At 30.8% G+C, this 24,257-nt stretch overlaps 1 non-coding gene across 1 annotated transcript; it reads left to right on the top strand.

Moving 5' to 3' along the window:
• Positions 1–2,951: 2,951 nt before the first annotated feature.
• TRNAS-AGA (transfer RNA serine (anticodon AGA)) lies at positions 2,952–3,033 on the top strand. The gene has a single exon. It is a non-coding gene; the product is annotated as a tRNA-Ser (tRNA).
• The last annotated feature ends 21,224 nt before the right edge of the window (positions 3,034–24,257 follow it).

Here is a 24,257-nt window from a genome sequence, read left to right as displayed (position 1 = left end):
TTTTAAAAATCAAAAAAACCTCATAAAAGTTTAAAATGTTTTTAATACAGAACTATAAAATTTGTTCGAGAGTCTTATGTGCTGTTTTTCTATAGCGAACGAGTACTTTGAGTGGAAATTTAACATGTGTTTTGTTATTATAACAAAAACAAAATACATGTAAAACGTCCATTAAAACCACTCATTCGCTATTGAAAAACAGCACATTAATTTCATTTTAATCGAATCAAAATCATAATATTAATAGGCAAGTCGATTTCTTTAGACCCCTTTTACGCTCACATTATACATTCAATTTGGGAAAGAAATACACCATTTTAAAGGGATTTATTCACAGAAGTGCAGAATATATATTTTATTGAAATCGGTTCAGTTTTTTAGGAGTTACAAGCGTTTAAAGATGTTACTAACACATATGCAAAAACGTGTACATGTGAACCTTAAGCTAAAAAGTAAACAAAGCAATGCGTTTTTGTCCAATTTGTTGTTGTAAATAAATAAGAGAAACAATTAAACAGTATTGATTTCGCTCTGTTTTAAGTGAGAGTTGTTATAGAAAACAAAGAAGAAGACTTTAGTAATTTAAAGTCAATTAAAAAAATATATTTTGAAGGTGTTTTTTTATTTTCTAACTCCCATATGCATAAACAATTTTTAAATTTATCAAAGGTTTATAAAACAAAATTTCCATTAAAAATTTGTTTTATAAACCTTTGACAAATTTAAAAACTGTTTATGCTTATGGGGGTAAATATGTAATTGTACATAAGTAAATAGTTATTGTGACGGTTTTCAAACTTCATACGAATCAATGCATGAAGTTTAATCAAAAATGGTACTGGTCAAAAAAAATGGTGAGTCGCCTCCCATACAAAGTAAATAGTTATTTCTAAATATTTTGTGAACTATAATTGCTAGATTCTTCAAATTTAGTCTAAATGGCTCTTTTATAATTTTGCATAGTTTCGCTGAAATTGTTCGGGATTGGAAGAGTGGGCTTGGCACACCATATACAAACTATATAATTAATTTTGAATATATGTAGAACTATAATTGTAAAAGTGTTTAAACTTTTAGCGAATTAATTTCTTATTACTATGCGGAGTTTAGCTGAATAAGGACGGAATTAGATTAGAGGGAATAGCAACTCCCATACAGAGTAAATACTGATTTCGAATGTCTGGGCAACCATAATGGGAGGGGTCGGAAAAGGAGGTGAGTCACCTCCCATACAAAGTAATAATTGCAAGGATCTTCAAACTCTGTCCGCATAGCTCTCTTACCATTTTACACAAATTGGCAGAAAATGGTCGGAATTGCATTAGTGGTTGTGGCACAAAGTAAATAATTAATTTTTAATATCTGGAGAACTATTTCGAAAAGAATTTAAACTCTGTATCAATCAATTTATTACCATTCTACGGAGGTTAGCTAAAAACGAATTTATTCCTGTTCTCTGTTTAGCTAAGCAAGATCGGCTTAGTAGGAATGCCCCTCCCTTATAAAGGAAAGTTAAAGTAAAGCTGGGATCAGAGTAGTGGAGTGGTATCTCCCATACAAAATTAGTTAGTTATTTTCGAATATCAAGTGAAGTGTTATTTTCGTATTTCCATTCATATTTTATTAATTTTACTAGGGTAGGGGTAGCGAAGTGCACCAGGTTATGCTAGTTAAAAAAAAATATTAAACTACTAAATCCGCAATGGTCACCCGGGTGGGTATTTGTAAAGCGAAGGTTAATGGAAATGTTATTAATTTTTAGTTTAAAGTATTTGGGGGATTTGTTAAGAACTGGATATGGGCCTTCATAAGGGTTAGAGATTTCTTTACTTTGTCATTTCGTACAGAGACAATATGATGAGCTATATCGACAGGCTGAATATTTTGCATAATTTTAACGAAATCCTCAACGAATTCAAACTGATATGTTGAGTTTGATGGAGCCAGAAATTCTCCAGGAAAACGTACTTGAGTACCTACTTAATACTAATTCGGTATTAATCCAAGTAGTATTATTGGTAGGTGGCGTAATCAATTCGCTTTTCTGCTGCACATAATTGCAGCCTTAAGAGTTCGATGGAAGCGTTCAATAATTCCATTACATTCCCAAAGCATTTGAAAGTTCTTGAAAAAGTGTAGATTCAAATTGCCTACCGTGGTCCGTCGTTATCTCTAGTGGAACCCCAAATTGATTTATCCAACCATCCAACTTCTGTCCATCTAGTGAATCATCGGTCGATTATTGTTAAACAATCGTAGAAACCGTTTGATGGTGGAAGTTTAAAGTCTGCGGAAATTGGATTCTGTTATATCGAAACTATTGTTCTACCCAAAAGAGTTAACAAAAGCGGAATCATAGATAAAAGATGTTTGATTTAGGTTTTACTATCTTCAATTTTATAGAAGTTATTGGAACATAAATCGGACATCTTGCATTAAGAAATTCAAAGAAATTTCGCTCTATATCTAGCAACATACCGTAAGTATTATTGTTTGTTTGAAAATATCGGCACAATAATATGACTCCTTTAAATTTCTGTGGGGTGATGTGGTGTGTTTTCGCTCGCTCGCTCGCCGGTTTGTCTATCTTATCAATGGGACAGGTTTTCATACTAATACTTGTTGTTTTTATTTTGTATAACTTATCTTTTAACAAATAATAATCTTTATAAATTAATGAGGCGTCTTGTGTTTTTTGTTTTTGTATTAAAACAAATAAAATAAACAACAAAAAAAAACGAAATAAATATTAAAGAATTTGAAAAGATCAGCAAATTGTTGAAAATTGAAACTATCAAATGCATATATTTTTATTGTGTATATTTTTAGTTTTGTTTTACGTCTTTAAATTGTTTACTCGTTAATATAGTATTTGGTTTGGTTTATGGAATTTGTGCTTGTTTATTTGAATGGCTTGAATAAGTGTCGGCGTGGCTGCTGGTTCAGCATGAGCAGTCGTGGCCGAGCGGTTAAGGCGTCTGACTAGAAATCAGATTCCCTCTGGGAGCGTAGGTTCGAATCCTACCGACTGCGAAGAGTTTTTTTTTAATTTTTTGCAATTTTTTTTTTTTACATTTCAATTTAAATAAACGCCTGTTTTATTTTAGTTTTATGAAGACTTTTTTTAATTTTAAGCCCACCCACAAGTTTTATTGAATGTGTGTTTGTTTCATTCGTTGTCTTATTATTATTGTTGCTGTATTTTATGTTTAATAATGAAGCTCGTCGCAAGCATAAGACGACATCAACCAGCAGCCAGCCAGCCTGCCAGCCACACATTTATTTCATTCAATTCATTTGATTTCATTTCTGAAGTGTTGGTCGTCGGGCTGGTTGCTGCTTGAGGATGGAGAGGAGTGTTGTGTTATTGCTGCTGTGTTGATGAAGAAGAGGATGCTTGTTGCTGTTGATGATGAGGTTGGGTAGATAGATGTGGATGTGGATGTAGTGGGTGATACCTGTTATTGGCCTTGTTGTGATTATGGATTTCGAGCCTTTATTTTTTGGCACACAAACAAAAACTTACAATAAAAACATAAAAAATAAAAATGAAAACATTTTTAACCAAGTTGTTGTTGCTGGTTTAGTATCTGTGTGTCTGTTTTTCCTGCCCTCGTATGTTGGTTTGTGTCTTTGTGGGTTTTAACACAATCACGAGGACATTAAGATTGCGGGTGTGTATCTTTAGAATTTGTATTGCTGTTGTTGTTTTCTGTTTTCTGTTTTAGGGCATATAATTCATGTTAAAATAAACATTGTTAAATGAACAACCAAACGAACGAATGAATGAACGCAACGCAACGCATTGGAACACCTTCCGAACTCTTACAAAAAATAAATAAAATAAAAAGAGCAGCAACATTTGTTGTTGAACTACGACGACGACAACAACAATGAGCAATGTGGGGTATTTCCTTCATAAGTATTGTTTGTTGTGGGTTCTTTCTTACCTGAGGTCGCTCGTTTGGTCGTATGGCCTTTTGTGCTGTTGCTTCCGATGATGATGTTGATTGTGATATATGTATTGTATGTTTTTTTTTTACTGCCTCAGCCTTGTCATGCCATGCCAGCCATATGATTCCATTCCATTTCATTCGAAATGTTTCTGATGATGTTGTTATTATTTGTTCTTCATGAATAAAAATGTATACATTATGGTTATTTTTACTATCCCACATACATACTACTTAAACACACACTCATACAGTGAGTGACAAAATTTGTTTCAATATTAAATACGTGGTTGACAATACAATGGCAACTTTTTCAAAATATATAATTAATAGGTCAAAAAAAAAATATCGCATGGAATTTGTATTTGTTGAGTACCTCATTAGATTTTTCTTGAGTTTTACGAGAACTAAAAAAAAAACTCAAAAACGCAATATTTTTATATTTAGTTTATGAATTAAAAATTCCAAATTTTTTAAAATTTTTAGCTTTTATTTTGAAACATTTGTAAAATAAAAATTTATTCAAAGTACATATGTATTAACATTTTCGCATCTTTCTGGCATCATATGGATTCCGAAGCAAAATAAAATGAGGCCAACAACGAATCAACCCAATTTCGGATACTCTGATCTAAAGTGAAGCGTATCCCAGAAAGAGCGTTCCGCATCGATCGAAACAAATAGTAGTCGGATGGGGCAAGGTCTGAACTATAAGACTGGTGAGGCAAAACTTCCCAACCACTTCCTTCTATGTACTTTTTAACAGGTATTGCAACATGTGGCCGAGCGTTGTCATGATGGAATATTTCGGTTTCATATCTGCTCGCTTCATATCTGCTCGAATCAGTTTCGTTCGGTACAGATTCCCTGTGATGGTCTGGTCGTATTTTAGCTGCTCATAATAGATAGCAACCTTTTGCTTCCACCAAATACAGAGAATTGAGTCATGGATATTTGGCTTACGCTCTAACGCTTCGTATTATCGTAATGGATCAAATTTTCAACCCAACTAATGATTCGGTACAGAAATGATTTTCTTTTATAGCGCTCGATCATCATTTCGAACATGAAAAATTGTCTTTCAAGGTCTCTCGGCTTCAATTCGTATTTTACCCAATGTCTGTTTTTGAATGAATCCTGCTACTCGCAAACGTTTTGAGATTGCTGCTTGAGAAGCAGCAAATGAGTTGAGTTTTACAACAATCGTCATGGATTAATGCCTTCAATTCTTGATCTTGAAATTTTTTTGGCTGGCCAAGGCGATCTGAACCTCAGCGGCATTTTTTTCCAAATTGAAGAAGTAAAACAAAACTTCTTTGTTGTTGACAATATAATGTTTAATAACTAAGTGAGAATAATTGACAGATATGTACCTTTTAAAATTACATATGTATAAGTTACGTAAAGATATGCCATATATAGTAAGTCCCGCATTTTTAAGGCATGCTGCTTTTTAGATACTTTTCTTCATATTCTTTTTATTTTAAACTTCTCTCTTGTAAAAGTTTAAAAGTTTCGATTGTTTTGCTAGTGCTAAGAAATATAAATGTATTTTTGTTAAACTTTACTATATTTTATTAGCAATCACTGTCTCGATTATCATTAGATTTTAAATAGCAAGTAACAATTAAACCTCAACTTGAGTTAAGCATTGCAAACGTCTTAGCCATCATACTGATGTTAGCTTAGTCCAATTTTAGGAGATTGTCTCACAATTATGCCAAGGTAAGTCATTACAAAAAGTAGACGTAAATAGGGGCGTGGTAGCAAACCACCTAGTATTATCTTTGAAGAATCAAAATTCTTGTGAACTTTAAACATTAGCATAATATAAAATTCATTTTGAAAATTCCTATTATATGGAACTTAGTAATGCAGTAGTGGAATATTGTAATTAATTAATTAATTAATTAGCTAATAAGGCTTCCAAATTATTATACAAATGAAATTCGAGCGTTCTAAATATTTCAACAAAATTAAACAAAGTAACTATTTTAAGAAAAGTGGGAGGAATAAGGGGCGTAGTAACAAATTGAAATCTAATATAGTATATATGTAGTTGTTTCCAGAGAAAGGCCGATATAAATCACTTCTGTAGTTTGGCCGTAACAGAGTATGAAACAAGTATCTTTTGTATATGTTTATTTATACCCTTCATCTTTGTGAGAAGGGTATATGTATATAAGTTTGTCATTCCATTCGTAATTACCACAATATAATTTTACGACCCTATAAAGTATATATATTCTGGATCCTTATAGATAGCGGAGTCGATTAAGCCATGTCCGTCTGTCTGTCTGTTGAAATCAACTTTCCGAAGCCCCCAAACAACTTATATACCCGAATCATACATCAATATCTCCAGAATTCTTCCGGCTCGGTTGCTATTTACAAATGGCTGAGAAAACAGGACAACCTCGATTTTTTACCCATATACAATATGGATATCTAATGATAGATATTTCAAAGACCTTTGCAACGACGTATATAGGACCTAAAATGGGTCAAAATCAGAAAAATATTTTTTAACTCGAATTTTTTTTTCACCAAAAGTTTTTGTTTCGCTAAATATTAAAAAACAAAAAAAAAAATTAAATTTAAAAAAAATTAAAAAATTTTAAATTTAAAAAAAAACAATTCGAAACAATTTTTTTTCCAAAAAACGAAAATAAGAATTTTAGAAAAAAAAATGTTGTTTACCTAAAAAAAATTTAAAATTTTTATTTTGTAGTATAATATGGTGAAGGGTATATAAGATTTGGCATAGCCGAATATAGCTCTCTTACTTGTATTGTATTAATATTGTTTAATAAGTTTTGTGTACACATTTGATAATCATATTATGTTAAACAATATTTTCCACCACTGTATACACTTAATCTACTGTAGAATGTTTTGAATATTTGCTTATGTACATTAGGGTGGCGTCGTTCCTAAGTTAATAGAAAATTTAATGATTCTTAAAATCTGAGTTTTAGCGGTTGTTAAGCTAATCCATACGTCAAAAAGGTTTTATTATAGGGTATTCTATTGAATGAAAGCAACGGATATCTAACCATATCTGAATTTTTCAGATTGCTCATAAAAATATTGTTAATTTTAAAGTTTGTATACGGATTAATTTGGAATTATTAGTTGTATTATGTGGCTCAAAAGTGAGTAAATACGAATAATTATTTGATTTTTTTTAAGATAATGGAAATGATAAAAATCCATCCATCGATTAAAATTTGGATGTTTGAGTCAGTTGCAAATTATGCCGAACATTACGTTCGGTTTTGAAAAAAAAATGTTTATGTCCGATTCGAATGTTTTTCATTATATTAAAAAAATTAATATAATTCATTGGTATTCACTTTTGAATCTCATAGTATAACTGATAATACGATGCTTCAAACACAATTTCTTCCAATTTTCGAAATTGGACTAGTTCGAATATTGGGACCATCCTAATATACACACAGCCATACGAATATTTTGTTGTTTTTGTGTTTACTATATTCTTACGTTGTGTATATTTTTGATGTTGCCTCGAAGGTTACGTATTACGTATATGAGTACGAGTTTTGCTTTGTTGTTGCTGTTGTTGTTTTGTTTCTGTTAATATGTATTTTGCTGATTGTATAGTTGTTTGTTTATTTGTTGTATTGTCATACGCCATTTTGTCGAGTCACATAGAACAAGAGCTACTACGGTCATCATCATTTATAAACTGAATAAACAGCAGAGTTCATAATCGAACCAAAAAATAACAAAAAAAACATTAAAATGAAACAGCTTGAACCGAATTGTAATTGAATTATTGAATCGTGTAAACACACTGAAACACATTCATTCACTCACTCACTCCATCTACTCGTTGCCTCTCCAATGACTCTTTATGGGTGAGTTAATTGGCAATTCTTTACAATAAAGTGATGTAAAGTATGTAATTAATTTCGTTTATATAGCCAAAGTACTAAAAGTGAATAGTTTGAAGTCGTAGAAATAAGACAGATTTTTCACTGCCGGTATTCCATTGTGCTGACAAAACTTTTACAAATTGGTCGAAAATTCTATTTTGGTTATAAAACCCAAAAACTTTAACACGCTTTTCGATATTTCATATTTCCATTACTAAAGACTCAAGAAAAATCGATTTTAATGAAGTGATCACAGATAATCGTCCTTTTTTCGATTGGACTCATATTTAAGGATCTACAGCCGATTTTAGGTTTTCCATATAAAAATCGATTTTACTAAGGTGATCACGGATAACGGTCCTTTTTTCGATTGGACACATATTTCATTATTTAAGGATCTACAGCCGATTTTAGGTTTTTCATATAAAAATCGATTTTAATGAAGTGATCACGGATAATCGTACAACACCAACAAAAATTACGAGGTCCGACCAATACATTTTGATAGAAGGGACAAAAAAAAAACACGTGTATCGGCGTTTTGAAAGTTTACATCTGAATTTCATTTGTTAAAGTTAAAGTTTTCCAACTCTGGCACATTCTTATTGTTAATCGGCATAAGAAGCCATGTGATCCTTACATTTAAGGTATAAAATGTGTTGAGCTAATTTATGTAAAATATTAAGGAGAACTTTTTTTTAGAATATGTTAATCCTCTAAATCCCCAAGGCAAGGGTCTTTTTTGTCCTTCTTTTAAAAAGAGCTACAAACTCAATTAAAACAGGGATTTAAGGGGTTAAAATGTTCCGCAAAAATATTATCCGTGAAATTTTATTATAAGTCCTGAATACACCAAAACAGAAAATTCAACCAGAAAGTCAGAAATAAGACACAACAAAAGAGAGCTTGAGAAGTAGTGACCGGAGACGTGGAGTATTCGAATATAAATTGGAGAATGAACAAAGCTGAACATACTTGGAGTATCATCGCTCTGGAACTTTAAGAGTCTCACTCGGACAAAGATTGTTAACTCAGGGACAGTTGCGTGAGACTTTTTACGACCTCGGGATAATGCACTAGTGATAAGACGTAAATTTTCCTTATGATAGCTCCATTTGTCAATATTGTTGACAATACGGCACATATGCTTCCCAAAATTCTGAAGTCTCTACGATTTTGTCTGTCATAATATGTGCTAATTTAACCAGTGATTCTTCTATATGTCGTCCGACCTGGAAATATAGTGAACATCTTGGTAAGAAGTGTTGAGTGTTTCTTATTTTCCAAATTCAATATGTCGTCACAATTGGAATAGGTTAAATGTTCTTGTATTCATTAGAGTTGCATACTAACAAAGAACATTAGGTTCAATGGATCCGACAAAGGTAAGAAACTTGGTTGAATCGAAGGTGATTTGATTAGATTTGTCCTCTTCAACAGAGGTACCTCGAGCTATGTATATCATTGACACGATCTATTTCATTGGCTTGTAAAAGCCAATCAATTTGATGTTAGAGTTTGTGGACCTTATTATCTGGGTCATTCAATATTGAACAGTTTGTAAATAACTCGTCATAAGCGGGAAGTTTTGCTTTACTTGTTAATTACTCACCGAAGCTTATTTTAAATGTTTTCCAACGGTTTTATCGTACGAGATATGGTTTCGGCGGCTCGGAAGTGGTGATTTTGACATGGAAGACAAAGATAGCCCCGACCACCCAAAAAAGTTTGAATGTGAAAAATTGGAGGCACTAATCCATGAAGAGTGTTGTAAAATTCAACAAGCGTTGGAGATTGCCCGGTCAGCCAACCGAATCGACAACAAAGCCAAATATAAGTCTCTGGCGCTAAGATAAGTCTTTGTATTTGGTGGGAGCAAAAATTTTTTATCTATTATGAGCTGCTGAAATCTGGCTAGACCATCACAGGGAACCTGTACGCAATTGATTCGTTTGAAGCGAGATTTGACCGAAAAACTCCAGAATATTCGGCCAGACTTGAAACCGTAATATTCCATCATGAAAACGCTACGCCACATTTTGCAATATCTGTTACAAGATATTTTGAATGAAGTGGTTGGGAAGCCTTATAGTCAAAACCTTGCTATTTGTTTCGACAGATGCAGAACGCTCTCTATGGGATATACTTCACCTTGGAACTGAGTATCCGATATTGGCTTGATTCGTTCTTGGCCTCAAAAGATGAGCAGTTATTTTGGCTCGGAATCCATATGTTGCCAGAAACATAGAAAATGGCCATAGCTAACTACTGTTTTGTGTAAAGTATTTTAATTACATGATGTCACGATGAAACTATTTTAATATGTTTCAATCCTGGCGATTTCCAAAATAAAACAACCCCTCATTATGATATTTCCTCACCGTACTTTATGCTTGTGTACCTGAAACTTTTCTCCTCTTGGTCTTGGAAATAAAATAGTGTCCATTCTTCGGAAGTGCATTAATTTCAAATTAGCCCTCGCATAAATAAATTAACATTTGTAATACTTCTCGATTAAATCTAACCATTGAATCGTACTCATATCCATATCTCAGGTACTACATTCATTTGGCCGTCGGTCCGTTCATTATTTAGACAAGAGAAAACTACTTGTAAATACTAAAGACCCGCATTATGCACAATTTTTTCATTCCACTCTGCTTGAACTCAAAACAACTATATGCTATTGAATTGAATTCAAATCGATTCTAATCGTATTCGTATAATGTATATAAACGAATGAATGTCGTTCTGGACGAATATTGGGTATTTGTTTGTAGTAGACGTAAGTACATACAAACATACGAGAAATGCCTGCCTTTTTAATTGAGTGAGTGAGTGGTTGGTTGGTAGGTGTTTATTTTAATACCAGAAGTTGAAGTGGATTATTTGTCGTTTCAGTTTGTTTTCATTTTTGTTGTTGTTGTGTTTGACTGAATGTGTTAATGCCAAAATAGGTTTGTGTTAATCTATTTTGGGAAAATTCCATTTGAATAATTCAGCACTTAAAACGTAAATAAATGTAATGAATCGTAATTATGGATACGAGTACTAAAGCAAATAGACACATTTTTGTTGTTTAAGCTTTAGAATAATTATTCCGACAGAGAGACAGTCAGACAGACAGTCAGTCAGTCATACATGTTTAATTTTCTACTTTATACGAGTATGTAGTTGCAATAGTTTGAATTAGATATACATAGTTGTTGTTTTCTGTTGATTAATTGCGGCATTGATTCTCGAATTCATTTTGTAAAATAAATAAACAAATATTCTTTGAGATACACACAATTCATGTGCAAATATCGATTCGGGTGATTGGGATCAATTAGTGATTAAGAAATAGTTTCGGTTTCTTTGAAGCAAATGAATTTGCAAATGTATATTGAGCATAACACAATCCACATTCAATATATGTACAATGATTGTCACTGTAATATGTACATTGTACATATTAGAGTGACAATCAGTGGTATGTAAAAATTTTTTGGTTAAAATTTTGAAGAATGCCGGGTGGAATATTGTGACACTAGGCCTGAAAGTTAAATGCTGAAACGATTTCTGGACGCGCCTCGAGGTCAAAGTTTAGATATATGCAAAATTTTACTATTTATATGGAATAAATAGGTAAAACTCGTTAACTTTCTGCATTGTTTTCTAGAAATATGTAGACTTATTTATATTAATGAATATTACATTAAAAAAATGTTTGGAAATTAACCTAATCCTATGGGTCAAAATGACCAAAAAACTGTATTATTGCCAAAATTCGGAAAAAATGCAAATTTTTCAGATTTTGTAAAAATTTTGTTAATAAATAAATACTTTTGCAATTGAATGCAAAATAATCGAAATGTGTACGTAATTATCGTTGTAATGAGATATAAATGACAAAATTTGGTTAAAAAATGTTAAAGTTATTACAAATTCGCCAGACCATTAAGGTGTTTCAGGCCACTTGAACAAAAAATTTTGGAAAAAAAATTAACATATTTCGGGAAAAATTAAAATACAAGTTAATTTTTATTTAAAATATATCCGTATTTAATTGTGTATGAGTTTTTGTCTTCGTAGGATACCGTTAACCTATTCGCAGGTATGGCCAAAAAAATTATTTTTTTTAACGGCTGTTTCGAATCTCCATTTTAAAATTTATAAAAATTTTGTTAAACAAATTTCAAAATTTTTTGATCATCACATTGGGATTTATTGAGATCAAAATAGGGAATAAAAAAAATTATGTCAATACCTCTTACAGTTTTTCCGTATCTGCGATTTAAATTTTGCGATTTTCAAGAAAAACTTATTTTTTTTCGATATTTTGGCGAATGAGCCCAATTTCCTTACTGTTATAAATTTTAAGTAAAACCTATTCATATTATAGTCCTGGTAATTTTAAATATGGTCTGAAAGTTTTACTAAAATCGGAAAACGTTAACCTTTAAATCGTGAAGGTCAAAGGTCAAAGGTCAAATTTTTCAATATTTGGAATTTCTTATGAAAAGATAGCGAAATGTTATATATTTTTGGGCCGATTTTAATGAAACTTGAGGAAAACAAGAAGATGTTTTGAAATTCAAACCTTTTATGGGAGAAAACGAATAAAAAGTGTATTTTGGTATCTTTTAAACCAATAAACTTAGAAATAAATTTCAAATTGTATTCTTTACTTACGAGTATTAACAAGTAACAATTATATGTTTGGTAGTTTTTGAAAATTCTAACAATTAAGGTCTAAAAATTGTATTTATTTTGGTTATGTTTTCATAAAATATTAACATATGAATATTTTAGTATGACCTCACACTGAGAAAAGTACCAAAAAGGGGGATAAACGGGATCACACATTTTATTCGAAATTATCAAACCCATTTTGATAAAATTTAAACATGGGTGTTCTTTGAAACTCGATTGTGAAGGTGTTGAAAAACTCAAATATCTTAACTACATCGATTTTAAAGAAAATAAGTTAAATCTGTGATCACTGACATTTTCTATTAAAAATCGATTTTTAGTATAAAAACTCAAATATTTTTGTAATAATGTAATTTAAGGGGAAATAATGCTCAATCTGATGATAACTCATATTTTATTCCAAAATTCGAGTCTTTAAATATGCAGTAATAACTTTAAAATATGCTCTTAAAAAAACAAACATTTACATAATTTTTAACCAAAAAATATACTTTTATTTAAAAAAAATAAACAAAAATAACATGAACTAAAATAATTATAACAAAAAATAAATACAACATAAAAACAATAGGAACTTGATGATATTTTATATAAATATAAAGTCACTTCTTCAATTAAGGTTATTATTGCAATAAAATACAAAATGTTGACTTAAATTTTCAAATAAAAATCGTCGTCTATTGGATCTGAAAACATTTTTATACATAGAAAATGTTCTTTCGACATCAACTGATGTAATAGGAGCAAATTTAAAAGACAATATTTCTTTAATACTTAGAATGGTTAAGTTTGAATTAGAACTAAAAACCTGTAACACAACAGCGAAAAATAAGTAAGACAAAATTTGTTTTTGATAAAGTCAAAATATGCTATTAAACAGTAAAATATGCTCTAAAAACCCAAAAATATTACATAAATATGCACTTAAAACAAATACAGTGGCGGCCAGGAATTTAAGACAAAAATTGTTTGCTAAATTCCACGTGATTGTCAATTATTTTTTTGAAATATTTCCACAAATATGTATGCATGAGGACTGTTTTAACACACAAGTGTGTTTTATTCGACTGTGTCAATTCATACATATTCACCACGAACACATACAATTTTTCTACAACTTGACCAAAAAAATTTTTTTTTAAATAAACCTATTTTCTCACATTTATATCATTACATTTTTATTATTATAAAATATTCGGACCAAATTTCGTATTTTTAGTTCCATTAGTTTCGGTCATATCATGTTATTAACAGCGGATGTTCGCTGAGGTGAGTCAACGTATTTCCACATATCTTTGTCCATATATGTTTTACCGATTTTTCAAAACATTTTTCAGAAACTAAAAACATTAATAATAAATTTCATACCCTTAGAGGTCCTTTTATTTTGGCTCTATCGCACTTAAAATTCAGTTGATGAAAAAAATTCAAGTATTTGTCTTAAATTGGTGGCCACCACTGTATATGCAAAAATATGCATTTAAGGGAAAGATACAAAAGTATGCACTAACAAATCGAAGCCAAAATTCTTAAATAGTTCTGAAACGTGTAAATATCTTATCCGTGCTCATTAGACTCACCAGAAAAAACATGCATTTGCATATTTTGGTTTTCCTGGTTATAACTAAAGGGCAAAACTCTCCATCGAGCACTTACAACGACGTATTTAACGCCATAGTAAGTTGGACCTACAATGGGTCAAAATCGGGAAAATTATTTTTGAACCCGATTTTTTTTTTCACAAAAAAAATTTTTTTAACATAAATTTTTTTTCATTAATAAAATAAAAAAAAAATTTTGCATAAAATTTTTTTCACTAAAAATTTAAAAGAAACTTAAAAATTTTGAAATGAAAATTAATTTTTTTTTAATTTTGTTCACCTAAAAATATTTAAAAGTGTAATTTGGTGAAGGCTACATACGATTCGGCTTAGCTCTCTTACTTGTTACACTTGTTTTTGGCACTGCCATAAGTCACCACATGAAATGTTAAGGATGTTTGATATAAAACCATTTTTAATATCGGAAAAAGAACATTTTGTTAAAAAATAAAGAAAAAAGTACGTTTTGTTAAAAACAAAATTAAAAAGTATGTTTTTTTATGCGTTTTTTAACGATAATATTTTATGAATGTTTTTAATGCTGATCTAATATACTATAAACAAATTACACATTGAAATTAAATCATTTTTTTTTTTCGTTTTATACTAGTGCTCTGTACGTTTTGTTAAGCACAAATTGTTTTAGTAAAAAAATTAAAAAAATTTTGCTAACTTGATTTTTTCTAAAATATTTCAACCCAAATATTATAAAAATACCAAAAAAAAATTGTCAAAAAATGCGAACAGGGTAGTGGCTAAATTCTAATTCAACTGCATAATAATTTGGGCATTTCCCTAGCTGTTTGCATTTAAATTGTCTTCATCTGTCAATCAAAATGTCTAACATACACGTTTTAGTTAGTGGTACTATTCTTTAGCATCTAAAAAGAAAATCAGAACAAGGGGTGTTTCGACGTTTTTACTATTTATAGATTATTTGTTATTAGATAATCACAGGTAAATATTTGTACAATTTTGCTTCCAAAAACCTTTTTTAAATAAGTAATAATTTTGCTATGATTGGTGTAGTAAAGCGAACCGAGTTTGTTAGTTCACTATAAAACTGAAAGAAAGGTTAGCGTGTTTATTACACACAATTTAAATGACTTGATATTCATATTATTTTCATCTTTTGCATGTTGTTCGAAAATTTTGAATTTAAATTATTTTCTGTTTGAATTTTATTTATGGGAAGCTAAATATTATGATAATCGCCCCATAATGTAATATCGTTTTCTCTATCTTATCCTTCTCTTGTTTTCAGATAATAATTAGTGTTTATAAACCGGTTAACCGGTTAACCGAAAAACCGGTTTTTCATCGAAATCTCGGTTTTTTGCGAACCGGTTAATTTAAAATGTTGATTTTCGGTTAACCGGTTTATCCGGTTTTTATCACTCGGTTAACCGGTTTTTAAAATTTGGGACTAAAATGAATAAATCTCACGTTTTTGTGCATTTTTAATATTCATTGTATACACATTATTGGTCTGATTTGAAACCTAAACTGCTGACTTACAATACAAACCTCTTTAGATTAATATTTTATAAGAATTACAATGATCCTAAATAGTGGAGGACGATGAGTTTACTTAAAATCTTTTTCAGAATAAGTTTCACATAATGAAACTATACTATTAAAAATTAAATTCCGCATAATTCTATAAGTTTAGACTAAATCTTACTTATGATTCATTAAAACTTAGTGATGATTTTACCAAACGTTAAATTGAATTCGATGTACATAACTTCTTTCAATAAATTTGACTTCATTAGTGTGTTTTGTTCTTAAAATTTTAATTTATTAATCATTTCGTCAGCTTTTCAGAAATATTACAGGAGAGACAAAAAACGTTCTGAAATCCATTATTTTAAATATTTTTGAAATCTGATTATGGAAATTTTTTTATAATGACAAATAATCACAGCTAAGAAGAAGTGCGTTTGCATCTTATAGGTCCTTTTTTGGGACTTGTAACATTTTCTGTTTCATATCAGATAATAAATTTCAAAATTATCAAATATTTAATTAAACAATTTATGATTTACATTTTTCTGGTTGAAATTTAATGAATAAACCAATAATTAAAACAAGTATTATATACTTAGTAACATAGTTATAATCATTTAGATTGACTGAGATAATAATTTTGAAATTTTTACAAAATAAATGGACTTAGCACTTTTGTATATTTATAGTTATTTAATATTAAACATTACTGAGTACTAAAAATTACAAATTTTAAAGCTTTATTGGACATTTTATGTTTTCTACATATATATGACGGTTAACCGGTTTAACCGGTTTTTTCGATGTCGGTTAACCGAAAAACCTGTTTTTTTAAAAAAGCCAATTTTCGGTTAACCGACAAACCGGTTTTTTAAAAAGTCGGTTTTTTATAAACACTAATAATAATAAAATATAAAGTTATTTATTATATTAGTAGTACGCAAATTTAAATTGAACTGACGATGTATTCAAAAAGTACTTTGATTTGATTGATATATCGTTACAAACTGTCTGAATTTCACTTAACATACATATCAGTGCCTTATTTGCCAAAGTGACTAACTCCACATTAAGTTTTTAATTAATTATATTTGTATTCAAAACAAGTTTCCTTAAAAAATAACTTATAAAAAGTGACATTAAGTAAATAAAAAATATTGATAACTTTTCTTTAATATTTTTTTTTGTTGGAGTTAATCAATTTGACAATTGAAGCCTTCATATAACATTCAAACATTTGTCGTAGAACAAATTTATGTTGTTTTCAATCACAGATAAAATTCACAATTTCTTCTCACATGTTGTTTTAGTTATTCAAATAAATTGAATTTTTCTTTTCTTTGATTTTCTTGCCCAACTTACATATTTTCAATGCGTGACACATTTTGCTGTTTGTTGTCTTCCCAAGAAAAATACATACAATTTTATAAAATTCAAAATGAAATTGATTTTTACACTTTGACAGCTGTCGACTGTAGAAATTTCAGACAACGTCAGACAACAACGTACGTACATACATGCATGCATACTGCGTATGAGATACGTAATGGATTTTGTGTTAGTGGCGTCCTCTATGTGTCACATAACTTAATTATTTAACTGCCTTCGGAAAATGTTGCATAAAAAGCGAAAAAATCGAAATGAAAATAAATATAAAAGCCAAAACATTAAATCGTATCTTAACAAGATCTTAAATTTAACTCTTATCTATACATCAAGTACAATTATCTGAGCTGTTACGTTTCCAACCCCCCCCCCCCTCTCCAGACAAGGGGTATATAAAACTCATAGATATAATACATACGTTGTAATAACACATACAGCTATAAGTACAGACAAACATACTCGCTTAATAACACAAATAAAATCTACTTTAAAATCAGCCAACTATAAAATATAAATGTAGACGTTTGTCTTAACATTGGCAACATGAACTCGCCTCTTCAATGCAACAAACGCAGTCTAGAGAATGCTTAAGAGGCGCACATTTGACGACCACCTAGACAGCAAACACCATTCCACACCAGTCCCCAAACAATACCCGTACGAATGTGGCATGCACCCAACAGCAACAGCAGTGGCAGCAGCGGCCGCATAAGCCAAAGCAATCGTAACAGCTATAAAATCACAGCACTAGAAGAAATCACAACACAACCAGTTTAACGGGCCCCAACATTCAAAAGAAAATCAACAACGAAGCCGACCCAAAGAAAAATTCACTTTGAAAACTGCAAGAAGTATTTCATGAATGCAGCCCACTAGAATTAACTAAAACAACACAACCCCAGCAACAACGAACATTAAAATACAAAATATTGAGCGAAAAAAAAACAAACAGCGAACTGAAACCAATTCACCTACTTACACACAAACCTGCGAGGGTCGTTGGTGGGGTTTAATTTTGCAAATAAAATTAAAAATAAGCCTTTATGAATATTACATACTTTTTTCTTTAGTATCCATTGATTCTTTCAAATGAAATATTGGGTGTATAACTTAAAAATGCATGATTTACAATTGATGGCATATCTTTTGAAAGCAGTTTTTGTTTTTAATAACTTAAATGTCATTTATTCTCACTTAGTTACTGAACATTACAGTGTAAAAAAACAATGTTTTTGGCTCGAAAATGTTGAATTTTGATGCCAACAAAACGTCATATGCGTGAAGTTTTACTTCACTTCTTTAATTTAAGCTCATCGATTGCTCACCAAAGCTTAGGTTATATGTGTTCCATCGGTCTGAACGTGCGAAAGATGGTTTATACGGTTTAGAAAAGGTAATTTTGACAGGGACAACAAGAGCTTGAAAAATCATTGGGTACTACACAAGCAGCAAAATGTTCATCCTGAATGTTCGTCAGCTTCATACGAATTGAAGCTGAGAGACCTTGAAATATGATATACTTATGTACATAAAAAAATCATATTTGCACCGAATCATTACTTGCGATGAAAAAAGCACGGCCAACCAGCCGAGTCGACACCAAAGCCAAATATCCATGGCGTTAAGGTAATGCTCTGTATGAATATGCGGTCAGGCATGAAAACATATGTTGCAATACCTATTAAAAAGTATTTTGATTTTAGTATTTGCTTCACCCGCCTTATAGTGGAGACCATGCCCCGTCCGACTGGGATACGCATCACTTTGCAACAGAGTATCCGATATTGGATTGATTCGTTCTTGGCCTCAAAAGATGAGCAGTTATTTTGGCTGATAATCCTGATGTTGGCAGAAATATGGGAAAAGGTCATAGCTAACAATGACCAATACTCAGAAAAGGTTGTTAAAATTTGTTTAATATATGGGTATTTCATGTCAACCAATGAATTTGCACCAAGGTTAGACCTATTGGATAGTAATTCAGATACAATTTTTCAACAAGATCGGGATGCGAGTTCGATATCTATCAAAATAAATGTTTTGTAACTCAAAACAAGCTGTTTTTGATTTTTTTTGCAAAATCAAAAACTTTGTTGAATTTTTTTTCCAAAATAAGCCGTTTTTAATTTTTTTTTGCTCAAAAGAAAGCTTTGGTCTTTTCCTTAAAGACCTTTTTAATCGCTTAGTGGGATATCTATCAAAATAAATATTTTGTAACTCAAAACATAAAATTTTTGACATTTTTATGCAAAATCTAACTTTTTTTCAAAATGGTCCATTCCTTTAAGTGGGTTTTAGTCGCTTAGTGGGATGCGAGTGGGATATATGTATATCAAAATAAATGTTTTCTCATAAAGGAATAGGCCTAACATAGAATAAACGCATAAAACGGAAGGAGAGAGTAAAATATTACTCTCTTTTCACACATACGGGTGATACAAAAACAAAATACATGCAATACACTGAGGGAAAAATAACGTTGCAAAATCGACAACGGTTGGTGTCATTTTGGCACCATTTGTGTTGATGCAGATGAAGATCCAGACAGTGCAAGAAATGAGAAGATCACCGAATCCACTGACGACATACAACTCCAAAAATTGCTGGAAACAATAAACATACAGTTTTTGTACATTTAAAAGGAAAGTAGAGCTATATATATAATTATCAGCAATGTAGAATACAATAAGTATTTGTTTTATTTTTTAGAATGATGACCTATGGAAGCAGTGCCACAATTAGGGATGCTATTTCAAATTTCACATACAGGAACTCCGACAATTGCCACCAATGTAAAACATAAAGGAATTATTATTTATTTCACTTACCATCGTACACGAACGGTATCAAATCCACAACATATGGTTTCAAATTGACAACGGTCTGGTGTCAAATCGTACACGAACGGTGTCAAATCGACAACGGATGGTGTCAATTCGGCAACTGAAAAGGTGTAATTTTTTCGTAGTCAAATTGACACCGTTCGTGTACAATTTGTGCACATACGGGGTTGATACACTATTGACACCGAATGGTTTCAAATCGTACACGGATGTGTTCATTTTTTCTCTGGGTGTACATTAGAGTGCTCCAAAAAAATAAAATTGCGAATTTTGACCGTCCCCCCTCTAGAATTGTTCTATGTATTGTAGAAACACATTGTGTAAAATATCAGGATGATAGGATAACGTTAACTGGTGGCGCAACGACGCTGAAGTTTTGAGGTGCATTTATAAGGGGAAAATATGCAATTATTTCAGTTTTTGTAAAAATTTTGCCATTAAGTAATGACTTTTACAATTTAATTTAAAAGAATCGAAATGTGTACGTAATTGTCGTTATAATAAGATATAAAAGACAAAAATTGGTGAAAAAATGTTAAAGTTATTAAAAAATCGCCAGGCCATTAATGTGTCTCATGCCACTAGAACAAGAAATTTATAAACAAAATTAACATATTTTGAGAAATATTAAAATAAAAGCTTATTTTTACTTAAAATATATCCATATTTACTTGTATATGAGTTTTTGTCCTCGTAGGATACCGTTAACCTATTCGCAGGTATGACCAAAAAAATTAAATTTTTTTAACGGCAGTTTCAAAACTCCAATTTCAAATTTTTAAAAATTTTGTTAAACAAATTTCAGAATTTTTTGATCATCACATGGGGATTTATTAACAACATAATAGGGAATAAAAATGTGAAAAAAGTATGTCAATACCTCCTATAGTTTTTCCGTACCTGCGATATAAATTTTGCGATTTTCGAGAAAAACTAATTTTTTGGCCAAATTTTGGCCAAGAATAATATAGTCCAGGTAATTTTAAATATAGTCTGAAAGTTTTACTAAAATCGGAAAACTTTAACCCTTTAACCTTAAGTGCTATTAAGGGTTAATTTCCATTTTTTTACTGTTATTGTGAATACTAGACTTCATTTTATATTTTTCTTAAGTTTCATCAAAATCGGCCCAAAAATATATAATATTTCGCTATCTTTCCATGAGAAATTCCAAATATTGAAAAAATTTACATTTGACCTTCACGATTTAAGCGTTAAAGTTTTCCGACTTTAGTAAAACTTTCATACTATATTTAAAATTACCTGGACTATATTATTCTGAATAGCTTTTACTTAAAAATCATTACAGTAAGGAAATTCTGGTCATTCCCCAAAATTTGGCCAAAAAATTAGTTTTTCTCGAAAATCGCAAAATTTATATCGCAGGTACGGAAAAACTATAGGAGGTATTGACATACTTTTTTCACATTTTTATTCCCTATTATGTTGTTAATAAATCCCCATGTGATGATCAAAAAATTCTGAAATTTGTTTAACAAAATTTTTAAAAATTTGAAATTGGAGTTTTGAAACTGCCGTTAAAAAAATTTAATTTTTTTGGTCATACCTGCGAATAGGTTAACGGTATCCTACGAGGACAAAAACTCATATACAAGTAAATATGGATATATTTTAAGTAAAAATAAGCTTTTATTTTAATATTTCTCAAAATATGTTAATTTTGTTCATAAATTTCTTGTTCTAGTGGCATGAGACACGTTAATGGCCTGGCGATTTTTTAATAACTTTAACATTTTTTCACCAATTTTTGTCTTTTATATCTTATTATAACGACAATTACGTACACATTTCGATTCTTTTAAATTAAATTGTAAAAGTCATTATTTAATGGCAAAATTTTTACAAAAACTGAAAAAATTGCATATTTTCCCCTTGTAAATGCACCTCAAAACTTCAGCGTCGTTGCGCCACCAGTTAACGTTATCCTATCATCCTAATATTTGACACAACGTGTTTCTACAATACATAGAACAATTCTAGAGGGGGGGACGGCCTGTACCTAGAAAGTTTTTTTCGTCCATACAATCTTGGAGCACTCTAGTGTACATTAAAAAAAGCCCCATTTTGAAAAAAAAGTTCAACAAAGTTTTTAATTTTCCAAAAAAAGTCAAAAATAGCTTGTTTTGATATCGAACTCGCATCCCACTAAGCGACCAAATAGGTCTTCAAGGAAAATATTTAAGTTTTCTTTTAAGAAAAAAGGGCCTATTTTTAAGTTTTTGATTTTGGAAAAAAATATTAAACATTTTTTATTTTTTTTTTAAATATTTTTTTTGAAAGATTGAAGAAATAGCTATCAAAACTATTTGGGACACATTTTGCTAAGAACAATAGGCAATAAGTTACATGGATGAGCAAAAATACATGATTGGCCAAAATGTAAAATTTTGACCCGCTATAACTCAGAGAGTTCTTGACCGATCTTGAAATCCCAATTGGAAGACATCGATTTTAAAAATTGGTTCACTTGTCATGAAATCCCCCATATTTTTAACCAGTTTTGTGTATAATTCACTGATAAATTGACATCTTTCAGCTAAGCATAACTTGGTTCGTCACCTCCATATATTCAATAATGAAGGCAAAGGAAGAGATACAGTTATTCAGGAAGCATGAGAGAACAAAACGATTTTAGAGTAATCATAAGCAACTAAATATCAGAATTTCGACTAGATTCCAATTTTCTAGATAAACTTATCATTTGAGTTTTTATGCAGAAAAAGCAAAAATAGTATTTATCATACGAACCACGTATCTTTAAGCACATATAATTCTGCTAACAAACAACATTGTGATGAATCAAGCCAGATATGCTTCTTTGTAAAAAAGTCAACCAAAAATGGCAACAAAAAAAAAAACACACACACACACTCCAAAAAAAAGCAACAAAAAAGGCCACTACATGCTACACATTGGCACTTTTTTTCCGGCGATTGATTTATGCGACAATAAGTTGTATCGGTAACATAACATCTCTTCGCCTGAACATGAAAGGCACGAACATCAACTGAAATCGGGCAAACAGAAAATACACAAAAATTCCCTGACCAGTCTTCTTGCTCGCCATTTATTCCAAAGTGTACATGTGATTACGAGCGGTGTACTGTGAACCGAGCATGTAGAGCTGTGAGTTTGGAACGACTTTGGGGACACAGGCAGGCAGGCAGGAGAGTTGTATTTGCTTCTTTGGCTGACTGGATGGCTGGCTGGTTGGTTGGTTCGTTGTCTGTTTTGGTATGGAACTGATGGTATAATGTATGCATGGCTCGTTTGAGTTGGATTTGAGATATGACAGCATGATATTCCTTGAATTTGTGTGCAATGCAGCAGTAGTTGCGAATATTCCTCCTCTACTTCTTGTTCGTTCTGCTGGTTGCTGTATATGTCTGCAGTTTCTTTTTATTATTATTATTCAGTCGTTTCTTTAATATTGCCAATGTTTTATTTATGAAGGTATCATTCATTCATTCTCTGGTAGCACACGAGTATTGTTAACGATCAATATTGTTTCTTATTTCTTTTTTTTTTGTTCTTCTTTAAGATTCATTTTAATCAATTGCCAAAGAGGAGTGAGAGCCCAGCGTAGAGTTTCGTTTTAAAGAAAGTTTTAAATTTATTTTTGAGTATCTTGATTAATTAGCATTAACAAAAGTTTAATGCTGCTGCTGATACGTACGCGTCACATCCTCCTTTACAGCAGTTACAAGAAAGTATTGCAAATGTTTGCTATATAAATTTGAATTAAACACTCAGAATGTAATAAATTACCCTGTAGATAGTTTGTCTTAATGGGAAATGCTTTTGACTACCGTTCAAACGTTAAATTCTTTTTATTTGCGGTTTTGTACAATTGCATTACAATATATTTTTATTTAATCTTTTGGAATTTTTATTAACTATTCTCATAAAATTAACCAATTATTATGCGAAATTATAAAATTTAATTCAATCTTTAAATATCGTAAACATTTCTTTTTTAAAAATACAAATTTAATTTTGTAACTATGGAAATTAGTATTTCTATACTTAGGTTCCTCTTATTTATTCACAGAACTTATCCCGTGAGTGTATCAACCTGTTCTAGTTCTATGAACCTGTCCTGTCACTTTAACATGTCGTTGGCCTAGGAGGGACTACTTTGATATATTTTATATTAGACATTCTGTGATGGGTCTCAGAACTAACCCAATTAAACTTATTCGATGTTGTGTTTTTAAATACTGCTCAAAAATGGTATATCGATCTATGCGTTTTTAAAATCCTAAGATCATTTGGAATATTTGTATGTATTGACATTTTAGGTAATAATCTAATTAGTTTACTAAAGATGTCAAATGATGCTCCGGT

Source organism: Calliphora vicina, chromosome 5 (genome assembly GCF_958450345.1).
Source record: "Calliphora vicina chromosome 5, idCalVici1.1, whole genome shotgun sequence".
In the NCBI taxonomy this organism is placed as follows: Eukaryota; Metazoa; Arthropoda; class Insecta; order Diptera; family Calliphoridae; genus Calliphora; species Calliphora vicina.
This window is presented reverse-complemented; position numbering and strand designations above follow the sequence as displayed.